This window comes from Carassius gibelio, chromosome B5 (assembly GCF_023724105.1).
Source record: "Carassius gibelio isolate Cgi1373 ecotype wild population from Czech Republic chromosome B5, carGib1.2-hapl.c, whole genome shotgun sequence".
Classification (NCBI taxonomy): domain Eukaryota; kingdom Metazoa; phylum Chordata; class Actinopteri; order Cypriniformes; family Cyprinidae; genus Carassius; species Carassius gibelio.
Window position 1 is genome coordinate 26,938,987 of NC_068400.1, and position 19,121 is coordinate 26,958,107.

Below are 19,121 nucleotides of genomic sequence, written 5' to 3' on the forward strand. Positions count from 1 at the left end.
CCGTTGCCACGGCACTGTTCATCTCACCTCAACGGTCTTTGCTTTGATCTGTGGCATCCACACACCCTCTCTGTCTGGGTTGTCAGATACCACAGATTTTATTGGATTGTTATGACAATTAAGTTATTGAGCACGGAGTCATTTCAGCCCTGTTTCAGCGAAGTCACCATCGTTATATATACAGCTATACAATATACATCTTGGCCGTGCCTCTCTAATATACATGTTATTGTGTGTGGAGAGCCTCGCTGGGGATGATCATATTTAATTACTTAATGGAGAGCGGATTTCTAGCTTTCTCTCCTAGGGTGTTTCAGCACCTAGAGTTGTTATGGGGAATGAGTTAAGCAGAATACGTTTAGGAGTGGGCAGCCTCCCCGGGGTTCTGGGTAGTTTTAAGTGGGCTGTCCCACTGAATCCTGCTTAGTGGGTTTGGGCTTAGTACAATGCTCCCCCTCTTCAGTTCTTAAGTGAACAGTCCCTGCTCAGAGTGTAGCTGTCTGCGGATGATTATGCCCCAGCTCAAGCTTACTTTGCTTTGAAATATGGCGGTCTGAGGGAGTCCAGTTATGGAATTTCTGAGGGAAGTTCTCTCAATTAAGCACTGAAGTCTTTGTCTAGGAATCTGCTATTTGAGGATAGCTGTGTTCAAGCCTGGAGACTGCTCCCCTTTTTAGGGTTTTTAAATAGTGGTCTCCATGAGCCCCTTGCATGGACTGTGCTGTCTCCCCTTCAGGGTTTTAAGTAGATGTCTCACTTCTGTGGTCTGGGCTATCTTCAGCCTTATCTGAGTGAACTGCTATTCCAGAATAGCTGTGTCCAGCCCTCTAGTGTTATGGCCACAGCTTACATCAGGGTTTGATCTCATACTAATTATGTTTATGGGTTCGCACTTTAGCAAATAATTTACTGATGGTCTGGATCTCCCACTTGTGAGCTCCTGGTCAATAACACGGTACTTCACTAGCATACTGTGGGACTGATATAGTTTGGGGACCTCCTTAGTATAGCCACCTGAGGGTGGTTATATCCTAGCCATTGTTCTGGCAGTACTGGCTTACTTGAATACAGCTATCTGAGGCTAGCTGTATTCTACTGCAGTTGTGGTGAGCCCTCTCCTGGAGTGGTCCCCTTTTTATAGCCTAACTATCTGAGGATAGCTATGTGCTAACTCGGTGATTGCTCTCCTGCTTAGGGTTCAAATAGCATTCTATTGAGCCCTTACCTAGACAGCGCTGTATCCACTCTTTGAGTTGTAAGAAGACAGTCCACAGCTTGTGGTCTGGGTGGCCTCTTTCGGTACCCCTTCTGGTAGCCTGTCGTAGGTACACAGCTATCTGATGATATCTATGTGCTAGCTCAGTGACTGCTTCCCTTTTTAGGGACTTTAAGTAGCAGTCTCCTTGAGCCCTTGCCTAGAGAGTGATATCTCCCCAGCTAGGGTTTTAAGTAGATAGCCCACTCTCTGTGGTCTGGGCAGCTCTGCAGGAACGCTATCTAGACTAGCTATGTATTGTCTACTGTGGGACTGACATGAATTGGGGACCTCCTTAGTATAGCCACCTTGAGGGTGGTTGTATTCCACCCATTGTCATGACAGGACAGGCTTACCTGAATACAGCTATCCGAGGTTAGCTGTGTTCTACTGCAGTTGCGATGAGCCCTCTCCTGGTCCTCTTTCCTAGAGCCTAGCTATCTGAGGATAGCTTTGTGCTAGGTCAGTGATTGTTTCCCTGCTTATGGTTTCAAATAGTGATATCTTGAGCACTTACCTAGACAGTGCTGTCTCTCCTCTATGGGTTCTAAATAGACACTCTTTGTGGTCTGGGTAGTTTCAGTCGGTCCCCATTCTGGTAGCCCTTCCTAGGTACATGCCTATTTGAGGATATTTATGTGGTAGCTCAATGACTGCTCCCCTGTTTTGAGTCTTTAAGTAGCAGTCCACTTGAGCCCTTTCATAGAAAGTGCTATCTCCCCTGCTGGGGTTGTAAGTTGATAGCTCACTCTCTGTGGTCTGGGCAGCTCTGCAGGAAGGCAGAAGGCAAATCTAGATTGTTTTTCGGGCCTACAAGCCTTCATTAGACCTTCAGGAGATAGCTATCGAAGGATAGATGTCTTTTAGCTCAGCAAATACTCTCATCATCAGAGATTTAAGTGGTGATATCTTGAGCTCCACTATAGGCTTTCTGGGTTAGCCTCTTCAGTGGTTTCTGTATCCAGGCTAGTATTGCTCACATAGCATAGCTATCTGAGGATAGCTGTGCTCTTAACTTGGGTGGGATGTTCTCCATGATCTAATCAGGTTTCTTCATTTCTGCCAGGTCATTTGAGCAGCTGTGGTATCAGTAGCCTGACCCCTTTCTGAAAAAAAGCTTTTGTGTTTGTCTGTTGCATTCTTGTTGCTCTCCCACCAGGTAGACAGGCACGCAACTTGACGTGACATGGATGGATTTCGTTCCCCAATGTGCCCCCAGGAGGCACAGTGTGGAGTTCACTAGAAGGGGAATATCTTAGGTTATACGTGTAACCATGGTTCCCCAAGGAACCAATAGGATTGGCGTTGTTTCGCACATGCTTCAGACACCGGTCATGCTGGCGTCTTTCCCTAATGTGTCCTTTAGAGGGCGCAGCACCTCTTCCCTCTCAAGGATCCATGGTAATATGCGTAACCGGAGACAATTTTCATGATATTTAATTTTTAAATCTATTATTTTTTATCTTATAGACCTTTTTATTTGACAAAATTTGTTTGATATTTCCCAAGAAGAAACAAAACAAAAAAATATTTTATCTAAAAGTTTTGTCAAACATATACAATTTTAGGGAGTTGCATAGTTAAAGCTAACAGACAACGACAAGGAGAATAAACAGAGATCAAATGAGGAGGGTGAGGAGTAAACACAGGTGGGCCAAATTAACCAATAATCAGACTTAAAAATGGGTGGGGTTAGACAATTGACATGAGATCACATGGCTTTTGACTTTGTTTCCTGTACCAAATTCATGTGCTCTCATGTCAATTGTCTAACCCCACCCATTTTTTTTACCTGATTATTGGTTAATTTGGCCCACCTGTGTTTATTCATCACCCTCCTCATTTGATCTCTGTTTATTCACACAAATCAAAAACACAAGCACGTGGCCAGCAAAACAATCACAAGCCATGTGCCTGAACAAAACAACACACGAACATGCAGATAATGAGAATACTCATAAGCCGCATGTTCACACAATACAAGACAACATGAAAGAATGCTGCCAATGAAAAACACAAACTGCATGCTACACAGCACAAGATTTAACAAGAATGCAGGCAGCTGAAAACATGAGTTGTGTGCAACCACACAAGACATGAGGACAGAAGAGTATATGGCCGAACACCAAAACTGAAATCTTAACAAGACATGAGTGCTGGGATCCGAACACCACACTCCAACATGAAACAACGTGAGCACACTCAAAGCCAAAAGCTCCCAAGAGAAAAGGACATGACAGGAGTGTCAGGGCTGTGTCACAAAATCATGAATAAAGTAGATTGAAGCGACAGAACCCTTACAAAAAGACACATAAAAAAAAAAAAATCAGCTCTCTGAAAGCAGGCACCTCAGAAACATTTTGTTCAAATTAATTTACCACAAACCATTCCACTTTTTTTCAACCTTACACCACACCACTTATACAGTTGTTGTGATTCATTGACGCCAGTGAGTAAGCAGCCCCCAGTTCTAGCCACCAGCAAGGGCCTCAGGTCTATCATGTCTGACTGTCTGACCAATGGCCCTGTGAGTCAAAACATAGAGTACATTGTGACACCTATCAGACAGATTCTGAGACAAGGAACTCAGTTTGACTAATTTGTGGTCTGTGATATATAATGAAAAGGAAGTTCAATGTATCCCCTCAAACCTGCCAATGAAAAGTCTGTCTGAAAAGAGAACATGTGTTTGTTGAGGGGAGGTTAATTTTACACATTAAAAATTACCCATCTTTTTATGTATACTCGACAAGATTCTTTTGAAATTGTCTGTAAGTTATGTCACATTATAAGAATATTATTTCTTAGGTTTTCAAGGATGCCTCATTGAATTTGTAACTTTTAAATTATGTTTGAGTTGAACGTGCCTGTCCGCTTCAGTTAAAAACATTGAGGACTTCATCAAACATGTCCTAAAACCAAGCAGAAGTCACTCAATATACAACTGATGATTCACTTCATAGTAACATATTAAAGCCGACAGAATGACAGTAATCTTTACCACAACATAATTATCTCGACTCAGTGTCTTGGTCTGTTAATACCCATGTGAACATCAGGAACTATTAACAGCAGATTACACATCCATAGAACAGATGTGGATATGCCCTTAATGAAGAGTTGCTAACTTATTTTCAAACAGTAAAAAATACACAAACCTTTCTCAACTGCACAATCAACAGCAATAGCATCATGCTTCAGCATTAAGTAAACACATCCAATTAGCATGCGTTTTCTCAGTGTTCATTAGAATGGTAGTCCCCTCCAGCTACAAGGACGTAAACAAACATGGTGCACGCCTTGACAATCACCCACTCTTTGTCTGTCGGATTAATCTAGGAAGGTAGAATAACAAATAGCAAAGCGCCATTCCAGGCCCCTCCATTACCCAGCAGTCCTTCTTTTCCCCAGGGGCAATTAGGGAGTTAGATTTATTAGACATAATTAAAAGACTACACGACTCCTGTTTCTGGCCCTAATATTTAATTTGCTCACTATAATGAAACGGACATAATAAGACCTGGACTCTGTGGGTTGCAGATAGCTACCTTCTGAGGTTCCTTGGAGATTAAGAGTTTGTTTGAAATAAGGACCCCAGATTTGCAGATTCAGGTAGTATTTTCAGGTCTTTTTCAGATAATGGTGTGCACACCCACACACAGTGTTTAAGTACTTGCAAGGTAGAAGTTAGCCCCTGGAGTAAATTGAAGGCATTTCTGCACACTTATAAGTGGCCGTATCAATCAGTAAGTCATTTGGATGGTTGTCAGATTTTTTAAGGCCTAATTAATGGCCAAAAGGTTGAATTAAGCCTTCAGAGACATAATTTTAATATCTGCCCTGTAGTTTAAAAAAATAAGTTTGCATGTAGGCCTATCTTTCATAAGAGAATTATATTTAATTTAAAAGATAGTTAAAGCACTATTCAGGGTTAAATTTAAGTTAAGTTTGATAAACATAATTTGTAGTCACTTACAATGGAAGTAAGCTGGGCCAATTTTGAAGTTTTTAAGCATTTCAAAATGTGATGCTTTAAGTTGTAAATTTTCACAGATCAAAACTGAAAGGTCAGGTATAACATTTATTTATTTACATACTTTTTAATTAAATATTTATTTTGCATTTAAAAAAAAATGTGGTTATGCCACATAATGTCGACTAAGCATAACTATTATTGTCCACAGTATATTCAGCTATTATTGCACAACACAAAACAAGATTTATGAACAGTTTTGAAAGAATGTCCATATGTGCCTTTGTGCTGAGAGACACCCACTTACATCCTTATATTTGCTGTTTGTGTGAGAAAAAGAAAATTCCACCCTCTCTTTATGGTCCCACAAATCTGACATACAGTACAGCTGGCATTAAACACGAAGTTCCCCATATTTCGCAGTTGTGAATTCAATGGGGTTGCTTTGCCTCGCAATTACACAATTTTTTTTTTTCGCACTTTGGAACATGTTTGTGCCATGTTGGAAGTGTATCGGTGCATGTCTCAACAAAATGAGTCTTTAAGTACCATTTTAATGTGAGTTTTCCCTCCACTTCTCTATGGCATTATTTAAGATACGAATCTATTGGCATTGTGACGGTAGTGTAGTTCATCAAACCTATTTCTGACTAAATGAATTCCAGCAGAACTTTCACAGTTCTGATGTTTATATCATGCTGGAGAGAAAGGAACACATTTGTTCGGCTCAGTCAAATCCCTGCTTCTGTAGTGACAAGATGTAATCTTTAAACAAAAGCTTCAGTCTCCAAGATCTTGAAATCCTACTTTTATGTTGTGTGTGTAATTGTCTGATAACTTCAAAGACAGGCCTCATTTACAGCAATTGTTGGTAAATTTTGTCTAATATGGCAACAACAAAGGAAATGTATAATTATATAATTGTGCTTGAGCAACACCTTAATTCCCTGGATGTCTCCCTGCCCTCATTCTGTCAGGGAAAGTTCACACCCCACGTTTTATTCTGAAGGAGAGAGACAGGTTACTGTTTACTCTATAAATCTAGAATATAACAAAATACAGCATTAGGTCAGTTTGTGTCGAGATAAATCTTCCTTTCAATGTAGGAGTTATTTATTAATGGGGCTTATATGTGTGCGCTGGTACAAAATATTCCATGTCAAGTTCTCAGAATAGAATATTAATGCAAGAAATACCATAGAAGCATATTCCTGTTTTCAGAATAATTGTTGCGTCTCTAAAAATAGTGTTCTGTAATATTTGCAGAAGCTCAGATGGAAATCCCCTTGGATGCAGCAGCCAGCGGTCAAAAGATTTTGCAATACACTTCCCGTATTTCCTACAAGTTCGCAAATGCAGGTTTTATTGCCATCATCATCAGTGACAACACAGGTTTTTTTTCTTTTTTTCTACTCTACAGACATCTGAAAGGCAGCTCGCGCAGGAAGGGATGGTTTTCTGTCATTCATTCAGTGCGGACTCCTTAGGATTCAGACTTCCTGTATCACTTCCCCTAAACAGAAGTCCCTAAATGAGTCGGACAAAGAAATCATTAGGTCAGCTCTGGTTTCTCAGTTGTACTTAAAGGGATAGTTTACAAAAAAAATTAAATTGTGTTAGCATTTGCTCACACTCACACTGTTCAAACAACATTGGCCCTCATTGACTTTCATTGTATGAATTTAAAAAAAGGGGTAAACTATATTTAAACATATCTTTTATGCTCTACACAATAATTAAGACATGTTTGGACTGACATAACAATGTATTGTAAATTCAGAAATACATATTGTGTTACTGAGGCACTTACACTTGAAAGACAACCATAACATACAAGAATATACAAATTAAAACACTGCCTGGAGAAAACAACCTGTTAGTTTAATAGTGTAATAGGTATGCGATTATAGGTGTAGAAAACAAATAAAGAGGAAGAGAAAATATAGGATAGCATCAACTATCCTTATAAGGTTATAAGGTGAGTTGCTGCATGCTTGTTTCACAATTCTTATGGTTTTCAGTCCTATAGATAGTTGAAGTTTGTGAAGATGTGTATTTGTATTTTATTAGAGATATTTTAAGCCTATAAGCAAAATCAACATTCGCTTATTTATTTACAGAATGGTTCCTTGTGTTTGTGCCCATTTGTAATATAAAAGTTATTCTTGAGCAGCAGATCAGTCTATAATAATTATTTCTGAAGGGGATAATGTGACATTAATTGTCACTGAAAATTCAGCTTTGCCTTCACAGGAATTTTTTTTTAATATTTTAAAGGGGTCTTGTGATGTTGCTAAAAAGAACATTATGTTGTGTATTTGGTGTAATGAAATCTGTTTATGTGGTTTAAGTAAAAAAAAAAAAACACATTATTTTCCACATAATGTACATTATTGTTTTTCCTCTATGCCCGCCTTCTGAAACACGTAGGATTTTTACGAGGTTTATCGCTCTGAAAAGTGAAAGTTTGCTCTGATTGGCCAACTATACAGTGCGTTGTGATTGGCCAAATGTTTCAAGCATCTGACGGAAGTGTTACGCCCCTCATCAAATACTGTTATGGCGTGTCCTGGTCAGAACGCTGGGATGACAGGACAAAATCAATAAAACCCATCACAAACAGGGCAGTTGTTGCATCCAATGGGAAATAATTACTGATTATAATTATTTATATTGTCTTTTTACGCATTGTGTTGCATATCGCGACACAAAATAAATGACAAACAAGAAGTGCTACTCTTCACTGCTTAAAACTCATGTTTGAATCATCAGTGGCAAATCCTTTACATATGTAAACCTACTTACATACCATGAGTCAAAAGAGAGTGAGGATTGGCCAGCGGCTTGAGTGAGCGGCGGCCGGTGGCTTGAGTGAGGAACAGCCGGGGGCTTGAGTGAGGAACCGCTGGGGGCTTGAATGAGCAGCAGCCGGCGGCTAGAGCGAGGAACAGCCAGGGACTTGAGTGAGGAACAGCCCATGGCTTGAGTGAGCAGCAGCCAGCAGTCAGCAGCTATAACGAGGAGTGGCTGGCGAATTCTACGGGGGAGAGGCCAGGGGTTGTGGCAACCACATATGATGATCCCGAGCTGGATTCCGCTTTGTCAACAGTGACCAATTTTGGTGGCATTTTGCAATTCTTCTCACATAGTGACATAGACATGTGTGGGCGTGTTTAAACGAGGCATTATGAGGGAGCATGACAGTCTTAACTTTGCTAAAGAATATATCTTTGGATTTGAGACTTTAGCCTTTTAGATCTTTACAGATCTTCTTTATGCACCATGATCTTGTAAACACTCCAAAAGAGAAAGGAAAAATTAAAATCACATCATATGACCCCCTTTAAATTAGAAAACATTTCGTTATTTTGAATTGTAATAAAATTTGACTTTGTTTTATTGGTGAAAGAAAAACTATAAAAATACTGATCCCAAGCTTTTGAATGTTATTTTTAACTTTATATTAAAAAAAAAAAAAAAGTAGTTTAAAATTCAGGGTAATGGTTAGAGATTTGAGGTTAATGTGTACAGTATATGTGTGTGTGTTCATGTACATTCAGTGTGAGGGTTTGTGGTTCTTTATTGTAATGGTTGAGAAAAACCAGGGAGAGAGAGAGAGGAGGGGGTACCAGCACTTTCACTTCCCCAATTTGGCATCTGCAACTGTCCATTACTGGCAGCTTCCCATCTACGAGCGGCCGAACAGCTATCCAACCTCAATAAAGCCAGACAGAAGCAAAGGGATGTTTTACCAAACGCAGCAATAAACCAACTGTCATTCTTTCACCACGCTCAGTAACAGAAATTAAGTGACTGAAATCCCAGTCGAACAAAATTAATTCATATTGTAATACAGCAGAATGACTCTTTGGTTTATGCAAATGTATTTTTTTAATTTCCAAGACTGTAATTATTTACTTAAAACATAAATATAAAAAGTAAATAGTTGTGCTGAATAGGACGTTTTTTTTTTTTTTTTTTTTTTTTTTGTTCAAGAAGGGGTAGACTCATGATAAGACTGTACAGCCCATGTTTGATTGCTCTGAAACTTGAATACTTTGAGACAAAATTAAGATTTGTATCCTTAAGATTTGAATTATATAAAAAGTACAGTTATATTAAGATTTTGTCAGGATAAGATTATCTTCAACAACAAAATTTGGTTTTCACAGCGATGCCGTAGATGAACCAGTTTTGGTTCTACAAATAACCTCTCAGGGAACAGTTCTTAAAAGGAATTTGAATAATCTAAAGAACCTTTTTCCGCTGTAAAGATCCATTTTGTGGAAGGAAAGGTTTCCATGGTAAAGGTTCTTTGTGGAACCACTGACGCCAATTAAGAACCTTAATTTTTAAGAGGGTAACACAGTTGACAAATATAGATAAGAGAAAAAGACAAAGAAAGTAACCTAATTGAAAACTTTTAAATTGATTAATGTTTAAAATATATATTTAATATCTGTATATTAAACATTTGAACAATTAATCAAACTAATAAAACTGCTGAGCATTCATCTTGTACAACAACTTCGTATGTCCTTGATCAGATGTAGAATTCAGTTATCAATGCTGTCAGCCAGTCCATATCAGTTACATGGGCTACTGTGATGGAACTGCACCATTTGTTTTGGCCATGTGGACTGTAGTTTGTAGTCTCTCCAAGATGTCTGGGGTGGGGTTTGTGTGTTTTAGCTGGTGGCTGCTGTATGTGTATGTGTGTGTTGTGTGGGTGTGTGAAAAGATCTGCCACGGTCCAGCTGCTCAGTGTTCGACCCAGCTAGAGCCACCACACGGCCGTCCTCTTGGCTGACTCGCCGGGAAGTGCTCCACAAATCAGATGTGAATCTGGCCGCGTATCCTGTTGTTTACAGGCCATTGAAATGTTATTTGCTTCAATTCCAGGAGTGTTCTGTCCCAAGGAAAATGAGCTTCTCAGGAAGCTTGTTAAACAAAGCTTAACCACATTCAAAACACTGCCTCATCCACAACAGACGTTTGTTTGTCCTATCATTTTTGCGCAGTTGTGCTAAACTAGCTGGTAAGAATAGATTTTTTGAAAGAAAAGCTGTCCATTAGAGGATCTTTCCTGGGGGGTTTTGTGTGGTGCACTGTAGAAACAGAAGTAGTTTTTAGTAGATAAAGATGACAATTAGCAAATTAATACTATCTATCCATCTTATAAGATAGTTTAATAAATCATTTGAAATAAATTTAATAATTGTGTTGTAGAAGTAATACAGTTACTTGACTTGACTAACTTGACTATATGCTTTACTGGCATTGTTGCATTAATTAGTGGCATTGTTACTTGAATTGTTCCACAGGGAGAGCTATTATTTCTTGCATTTACAGGTCAGATTTTTTTATGTGACATTTTGACATGACTAGGTAGACTTATGTGGGAGGACACCTGTAATTTGTATCAAGGTGGAGGTGATGGATCTATCTATCTATCTATCTATCTATCTATCTATCTATCTATCTATCTATCTATCTATCGTCTCGGTTACGTTTGTAAGCCTCGTTCCCTGAAGGAGGGATTGGAAGCGTCACTTCGGTGACTGACGAAATTGGGATCTCAATATGAGAGACCAATCTACCTTGACAGTAAACAACTGAAAGGGAACCAAGACATTCCCTTTCAGTTGGTCACTCTCAACATCATGTCGGTTACTGACGAATTGGGGTCCCTACCTGCCATGGATGCTCCCCCTTCAAGTGTCCTGTGCAAGCCTCCAAACTCTAGGCATGAATCGTCAACCGGAAATGTGTGCAGGTCCCCTAACCTCTTGATGACCAGGTCACGCTTCCCTAACGACTTCCCCTCCACAGGGTCATGTTTAGCAGCAATCACAGCAACATAGACTTTAAGGGTGGAGGGAGACAGCTTTCGCTCCAACGCTTGCTGCAAAAAGGAAAGCATGACCCTGATCAGGCATCTCCGGGTCTTCTCTGTGAGAAGAACACCACTCAGCAAACAGGTGAAAAGCAAAGGCATGTCTCATAGATGGTGCTCTCACCAATGTGATGGTGTCAACTACTTCTTAGGGTAGGTCACCTAGAATCTCCATGTCCCATCCAGGGACCAGACATTTTCCAGAGGTCTGGATGCGGTTGCCACAAGATTCCCCGTCTCTGAGTCAGTAGATCCTTCCTCAGAGGAATCTGTCAAGGAGGGGCTGTCACAAGGAGCATTAGTTAGTGTGCCAGTGCATTGATGCTAAGTGTTCCATCAGTGAATGTGAATTTGTTTCAGGAGTAAAACAACTGGCAGTGAGAAGTCTCTGGATATGCAAACAAGTTTACCTGAACAAATTGTTTGGAGATGGAGTCTCCATTCTACTGGGAGCGTAGGTTTGTGACCTCAGAACCTTCCGACTCCAAAGGAGGAGGTGGTAGGAGAGTTGCAACATGCAATGGGAGTGCAGACCACCATGTAGGTTGAAGTACACAATGGTCACAGTGTTGTCCATTCTGAGCAGCGTGTGCTTGCCTTGTAAGTGCCCTTTAAGATGGTTCAAGGCAAGACACAATGCTAACAACTAGAGAAATGCAAGGTCTGACCACTAGGTAAAGGTTTGGTGACAGGCCGGTGTAACTTGGATCCTGTAAATGCCTGTAAATGCCACGCCCATCTCATGAAGCCAATGTTGAAGCGGCCTCATTTGAAGGAGCCCCAGCGGTGTAACTGCCGCTGCAGTTCATATGCCCCAGGAGCCTCTGCTTCAGTGGGACCTCTATCCTGTCCTTGAATGTATTCAAGCAGTTCAGCACTGACCAAGCATGTTCCTGCCACTTTCTGCCATCAGGACGAACACTAGACCACAGCAGAGGCAATGGAGCTCCACCCCCTGGAGGAAACAAAGCCCAGCCCGCAGATCCAAGATGGTCATCTTCCAGCAATGGTAACATGTCTCATCCAAGAACACCACCTCAGCGCATTCAATGCCCAGACACGCGAGGCAGCGACCGTGACCATCACCTGGCACCAGGTATCGACTGCATCCAGAAATGCACAGGTGAAACAGCATCTTTAAAAAATGATCCATCATTTTTACAAAGATGAACCCATGTAAGCTCTTTTAAAGAAATAAGCTCTTTCAAGGAGATACTCTTTTAGATGCTGAGATGCACAGGGGAGATGGTCGTTTGCAGCACAACAAGGTAAAGTGCAGCCTGTAGTGTGCAACCCACTTGACACAGAAATGACCACCGCTGAAGTGCCCTCCGCCAACAAAAGAAGTTCCCTAGTGTGCGCTAAACTCATCACACACAAAGCAGTTGGTATAGGAACAAAACGATGTTGTAGCTCAGCTCAGAAGCGAAAAGCTGTTATGCATTGCACTTGCTGCCTTTTTATGCTCACGCTGTGATCAGCGGCAGCTGGATGCAGTTATTATATTTATAACTGTCTGTCTATCTATATTTCTTAAATGTTTTATGTCTTTAAAGCCCCTTTCACACTGCACGTCGGACCCGCAATATTCCCGTAACATTTCCTGGTCGCCTTCTGTGTGAAAGCAATCACGTCCCAGAATTGATTACCGAATTGAACCCGTGTCGGGGACCTAGTAACATTGCGGTAATCGATCCGGAACGAGCGCTGTGTGAACAAAAGCCAGATCTAATTCCGTATCGAAGTGATGGCGCGCGTTATCGCGCGACTCGTTTACCGGCTGTTTTGAAGGAAGATCAATTTCACGACAAAAAACATATGTGCAAACTGTAATGAAGCAGAGATCAGTTAGTTCCTCACTTTCCGCACTGATGCCGAGATCGTTTGCTTGCTTCAGTTAAAGTATAACGTGCCAAGCGTTGTCGACTCGTACATTACACGTCACGCGCTGATGTCACGTGTCGTTACGGGATCTTCAAGGGTTGTGTGTGAAAGCACGCACATATACCGGGTCATCACTGGCAGTGTGAAAGTGCCAAATCTAGTGACCAGGGAACAATTACAGGAACACTTTACCCCTGTATTTGCCGGAATGGCAGTGTGAAAGGGGCTTTAGTCACTTGCCTGATTAAATAAATGTTGATAATTGCATTTTATTTTTTAAGTAAATATATGCCCCCCCCCTCCCCCACACACACACACACACATTATTTACTTGATAGAGCATGATCAAAGCACTTTTTTTTATAAAGCAGTGACCTCTATACTGAATTCGATTATTTTTCTGTTAAATTCATGTGATAAAAAAACCCTTAATACCACAAATTGTCTAATGATTTTCTTTCATGCCCCCTCATGTTAATTACAACCGGAAACATCACAACTTTCCCCGACCTGTCTTGAGAGCAGTCCATTTATGTCGTACATCTCGTAAGTGCTCGTACATCTTCAAATCAGAAGTAAGGGCCAAAGGAAGCAGGAAATAAAGAATAAGAAAAGATTGTACTGAATATTTCTATAGCAGAGGTCATTAATGAGCATTGCTCATGCTGCCATAGCAACCATTAGCGCAGTAATGTCACTAATAGCATTGGAGACAGAGCATGGGAGTGATGTGAAAATTATTGTCAGATTCAATTAGGATCCTTCGTAAGTACCCAGCAGGTCCTGTCCGTAGCCATCATTGGTTATACCCTTAATTAGGGGTGCAGAAATGTGTGAAAATGCTTCCAGAGTCAAAAAAAAAAAAAACACCGGAACACTATTACTTATTAGAAATTACATTCATCCAAGTATATTAATAATAGCACAAGACAGAAGACTTGAAGGGATAGTTTACCCCAAAATGAAAAAAGTCCTTATTTACTCACCCTCATGTTGTTCCAGATATGTATACATTTCTTTATTCTGTTGAACACAAAATAAGTTATTTTTAACAATGTGGATAACCAACGAGTTTTTTATAACCATTGACTTCCACTGACTTTTCCCCCTCAGTGGCTACCAAAAACTGTCCGGTTAACAAAATTATTCCAAGTTCTTCCCTTTTATTCCAAGTTGGGGCAAAATGTATGTGTTTGACTTGAAGCAGCACCACACAGACCGACTGGCATACAACATCAAGGGTTTGTGTACTTGAAAGTTTCATGGTTCAAGGTACTTTAAAAAATGTATATGTGTATGCTCCTAAAATAAAAGTTCATAAAGATGTGATGCATTGCTTTGTTAATATGACTCATCATATACAGTCTCTTTAATGATATGATCAAGTATTTTCCATTGTCGTATTGTGAAAAAATTCACAATAAATTGTAATATCGAATTGCAATAGTTAAATAATCACGGTACTCAATTATTGCAACATGCATTGAATCGGCATTGATCGGGATAGTATTGAATCTGCAGATTAGCGTATCATCCCAGCCATACATTTTACGAAGATACAAGAATATTTTGTGCGGAAAGAAAACAAAAAATAACTACTTTATTAAAATTCTTCTCTTCCACATCACCGTTCTCAGCCATTATAAAGAGTTCCACAACACATGAAGGATTGTTGAATAAAATTACTGTTGAATCAATGGCACATGGACTATATTAACAATTTCATTAATACCTTTATGGAACTATGGACATTTCAGTTACATTGTTGTCTATGCATGGCCAGAAAGCTCTGGGGTTTCAAAGATGAACGAAGACCTTACGGTTTAAAACGACATGGGAGTGAGTAATTGATTAAATTTCATTTTCACTATCCATTTTAAATTATTTCTGAAGAACTGGGTTTATATAGCATGCAAATTAAAAATATGTTGATATCAACTGGAAATCACACGCTGCTGTCTGCACAGGTGGTTGGTGTGGCAGCAAGTGAAACTATAAATATTTTACTGGATTGAGTGGTGGCATCAGATTGGTGATTCATGTTTGTTTAACATGTTTGGACACTATGGAATGTGGGCGGCAGCAGGCCTGCCACATAAAAACAGACAACTAGAAAGTGGCATAGCTGTGGCCAGACGTTGATGGTACTGGCAACTTGTATCAGACCCTCACACCACCCCAAACTTTGCAGAGTAGCTTTCTACAATATACTACGAGACGTAGTTTATATGGCCAGGTTACTACAATTTAATGATCACTCCATTCAACAAAATCCTGCTTGTGGCACCATATCAGATTTCTGGCAAAAAAGTCTCTGAGTCTTTACTACAGCAGTGCAGGGTTTCAAACCTAGCTTTGTGGTCACAGCGTGTTCAAGACCCATTATAAAACCAGCTTGGATATTTGTTGAACGCTTTCTGATTCATTTACTCAGAATTCAAGGAATGTTACACCGTCTAATCTGAAAACCAGCAAACCCTTTGTATAGCATGGATTTAAAACTGTGATAAGGGTTTGAGTTGAGGTCCTCACCTCGGTACAGTAATTAGACGTGCCTTATTATGTGTTCTCGCTCCCTGTCCGAGAGGTCGGAAATGACATATTTTGTTAATTTGCAACCAATTTTCCTCCTCAGGCAAATTAATCACATTGTTTGACCACCCCTGACATTTTGTTTCCTTGGTTAATGAGCCAAGACCTTAGACCTCTGAGATTTTACTGAGGCCAGTCTGAAGAAGACTCATTTCTGTGATTTGGTATTACATGCAAGCTAGTCTTTATGTAACAAAATAGTATATCAAGTATGCTGGGCAATGATTCATGTTCATTCTGAAAGAGTCGTAACATTCATCACTCTCACTAGATTCTGGCCATGTGCCTTTATCTTCACAAAGACAATGCAGGAACCCAGAAGTATGAAGACCATGCCTGGGTGGAGTGCCTCTCCCTTGGGATTCTATGGTCTGGGAACCAGTAAGTCGTGGATTTTCCTCTGGGACTTACTGGTTTTTAGACTGGGTGCAGTCTTGTGGTTGTTGAGAAGCTAATTGTTCTAGTTGTCTAATGATCCTTATTTATTTGCACAAGACAAAAGTTTGTGTGCTTGTGTGTTTGTGGTAATTTGAGGACCTTTGTGACTGCATGTAGATTTCTATAATGTTTTTTTTTTTTTTAATAGTACTGGACAAGTTCTTAAAAAACTTTATGTATGCAAACTGTAATTTAATTCTGCAAGATATATGGGGATGTTGACAAAAAAGTAATGTTGGTAAGTAAGAAGAAACTGAGACAACCTCATTGTAAAACATAGTACATTAAGTATGGTTATAGCACACATAGATTTTCATTTGTATGTACAGAAATTGATAATTAATGTTTGTATATTCTTGATCAGCTTTAAAATACAGTTGCCCAGTAGTGCAAAACACAACAAAATCTCTGTGACTTGTTTCAATTGTGTTGTGCTAATGTCGTTGTGGTGTATTTCCTTTGTATTTTGACATATTTTTATTGGGTTGTGGCTGGTTTCCATTGAGTTGCGACTTGCTTCCATTGTATTATGACTTGTTTCCATTGTGTTACTACTTTATTCTGTTGTGTTGTGCTAATGTCATTGCATTGCGGCTTGTTTCCTTTGTGTTGTGCTAATTTCATTAAGTTGTGACTTGTTTCTGTTGTGTTATGACTTGTTTACATTGGGCTGCAACTTGTTTCCATTGTATTGCGACATGTTTTTGATGTGGTAGGACTTGTTTTAATTGTGTTGATCTAATTTTGTTGTGTTGCTGCTTGTTTTCATTGTGTTGCAAATCGTTTCTCCTGTGTTAGGATTAGTTTTCGTTGTGTCATGCTTTTTTTGTTGTATTACGACAAGCTTCTGTTGTATTGTGCTAATTTTGTTATGTTCTGGCTTGTTTTTGTTGTGTTGTGGATATTTCATTGTTTTGCACCACTGGGTCAACGTATTAAATGAATAATCCAGGATCACTACAAGTTAAGCAAAATTAATACTATTTGTGGCACATTGTTGATTACTGTATAAAATAACTTTGAATTGTCCCTTATTTTCTAACTTACATTATAAATGCCTCATTGTACCTTTTATTTATTTTTGTTTATTTTTTGTCTCACAAATACTATCAGTTGAACCTTACTTGTATTGAAACTGAAATATTCTTTTAAGAGTTGGGTTATAGGCTCAAAAATCTATTAATAAAAAGCTATTGAAAATGTATTTAGCAGTAAAATGTAACAGTATTTTTTTATAATATAAATGTATAAAGCTGACTTGAGAGAATATTCTGCCACTGAATCAAGTATGCAGTATATTTAAGCACATTGAAGGAGGTATGGCAAGGGTTTATTCGACTCATGTTAAAACAGCACATTATGTGTGAGGGCTGGACCCCCAAATGGTGCATATCAAATGACCTCAATTACTCCAGACTGCCGTCCACAACACAACATGCTGCACTTTGCACGAAAGCATCTCATTTGAAGTGCACGCTTGCAAATTATTCCAGAGCCAAAACCAAAATTATATGAACTGCAACAAATCTACGGGTTTGTGTGGATGGTAAATTCCTTCAATTCTTGTGGGCACTTCTGAAGGTTTCATTTTTATAAAAAGCATTTGTGGCAGCTGAGCAGGACGGGTGCATTGTAATTGGCTGCATATAAAGCAGACAGAGATTGAAGCAATCTTCGTCTTGGTGGTCACAATAAATGTCCTGCAGACATTGAAGCCATTTTTTGTCATTGTTTGAAAACTAAAGCAAATTATTGCTTCTTTTTAACTCTACTGGGCAACTTTACAGATGCAGTTTGCAAAAAGCAGCTATTTGGTTCGTCATGTTCATTTATAAATCAATAGACATAAATCAAATGTGCATGGCAGTTACTGTACCAATAGAAAGATACAGCTGTCATGGTTGTCACTCAATTAGATGGACAGCAGGAGCTCATTAGAGTTTAGCCCATCTAATATTATTATGGATAAATAAAGAGGTCTACATATACCTGTTATTATCCCATTATGCAACCTGACCCTGTCCTGCAGTCTTCAGAACATTTAGACCTCAACTGTTAGCTCTGAGTCATATTTATAACTCTCTCCCTTGTGACTAATAGTATGTCCTAAGCAGACAGCATATGTCAGTGAGAAGCTGAGAGATGCCCAGGCCAAAAATGGCCACTAGCCTCTCCTTTCGCTTTAACACTATTTACAGAGGCAGTACACACGAGCCTGAGCTTTAGCTGATATATAGAAAGTGTTCCCAGAAACTGGCTGCAATTTCTGTTGATGCCCAGTGGAACCAGCTCAGGCTGCTCTCGCCCAACTCTGTGCCGCACACACCCTTTCACACAAATGCTCAATTCTAGACCTCCTACAGAAACTGTGGTCCATTCTGTCCAATTGCAGTCACATTTGGCCTTCTTTAAAGGCGAAATAACACAAAGGCACAAATTATGAACCAGCTTTTTTTTGTTAGTTTATTTGTTTTGAGGCTGTTTCTTAGCTTACTTTGGTTACTTTGGTTTGCTGGCAAACAAGTTACATTTTCATGTATTTTTTTTTTTTTTTATCCTATAATACCTTGGAATTGTTATCCTAATTTTACTTTAAATTTTATTTAATTATTATATACATATAATATATATATATATATATATATATATATATATATATATATATATATATATATATATATTTTTTTTTTTTTTTTTTTTATTCTTAAACAAAAATTTTAAGGGGTCATATGATGCGATTAAAATGTTTCCTTTTTCTTTGGAGTGTTACAAGCTCTTGGTGCATGGAGAATATGTGTCAAGTTGCGAAGACTAAAGTCTCAAATCGATTATAAATATTCTTTATCAAAGTTAATATTCTGCCACGCCCCCCTAAAACAGCTCATTCAAACACTCCCCCACATGTCCATGTCATTATTTGGAAATATGTGTGTAATGCCACCCAAATGTTCACGCAAATAAAGAAGGCATGGTTTCAGATTCCGCAGTTAGTGTTGAAGCAGCCATGTCGGGGAGATGCTGTGTGTATCTAAGTGAAAGCAAAAGCACTTTATTAGGCCTTCCGAAAATAGATGCATTTCCGA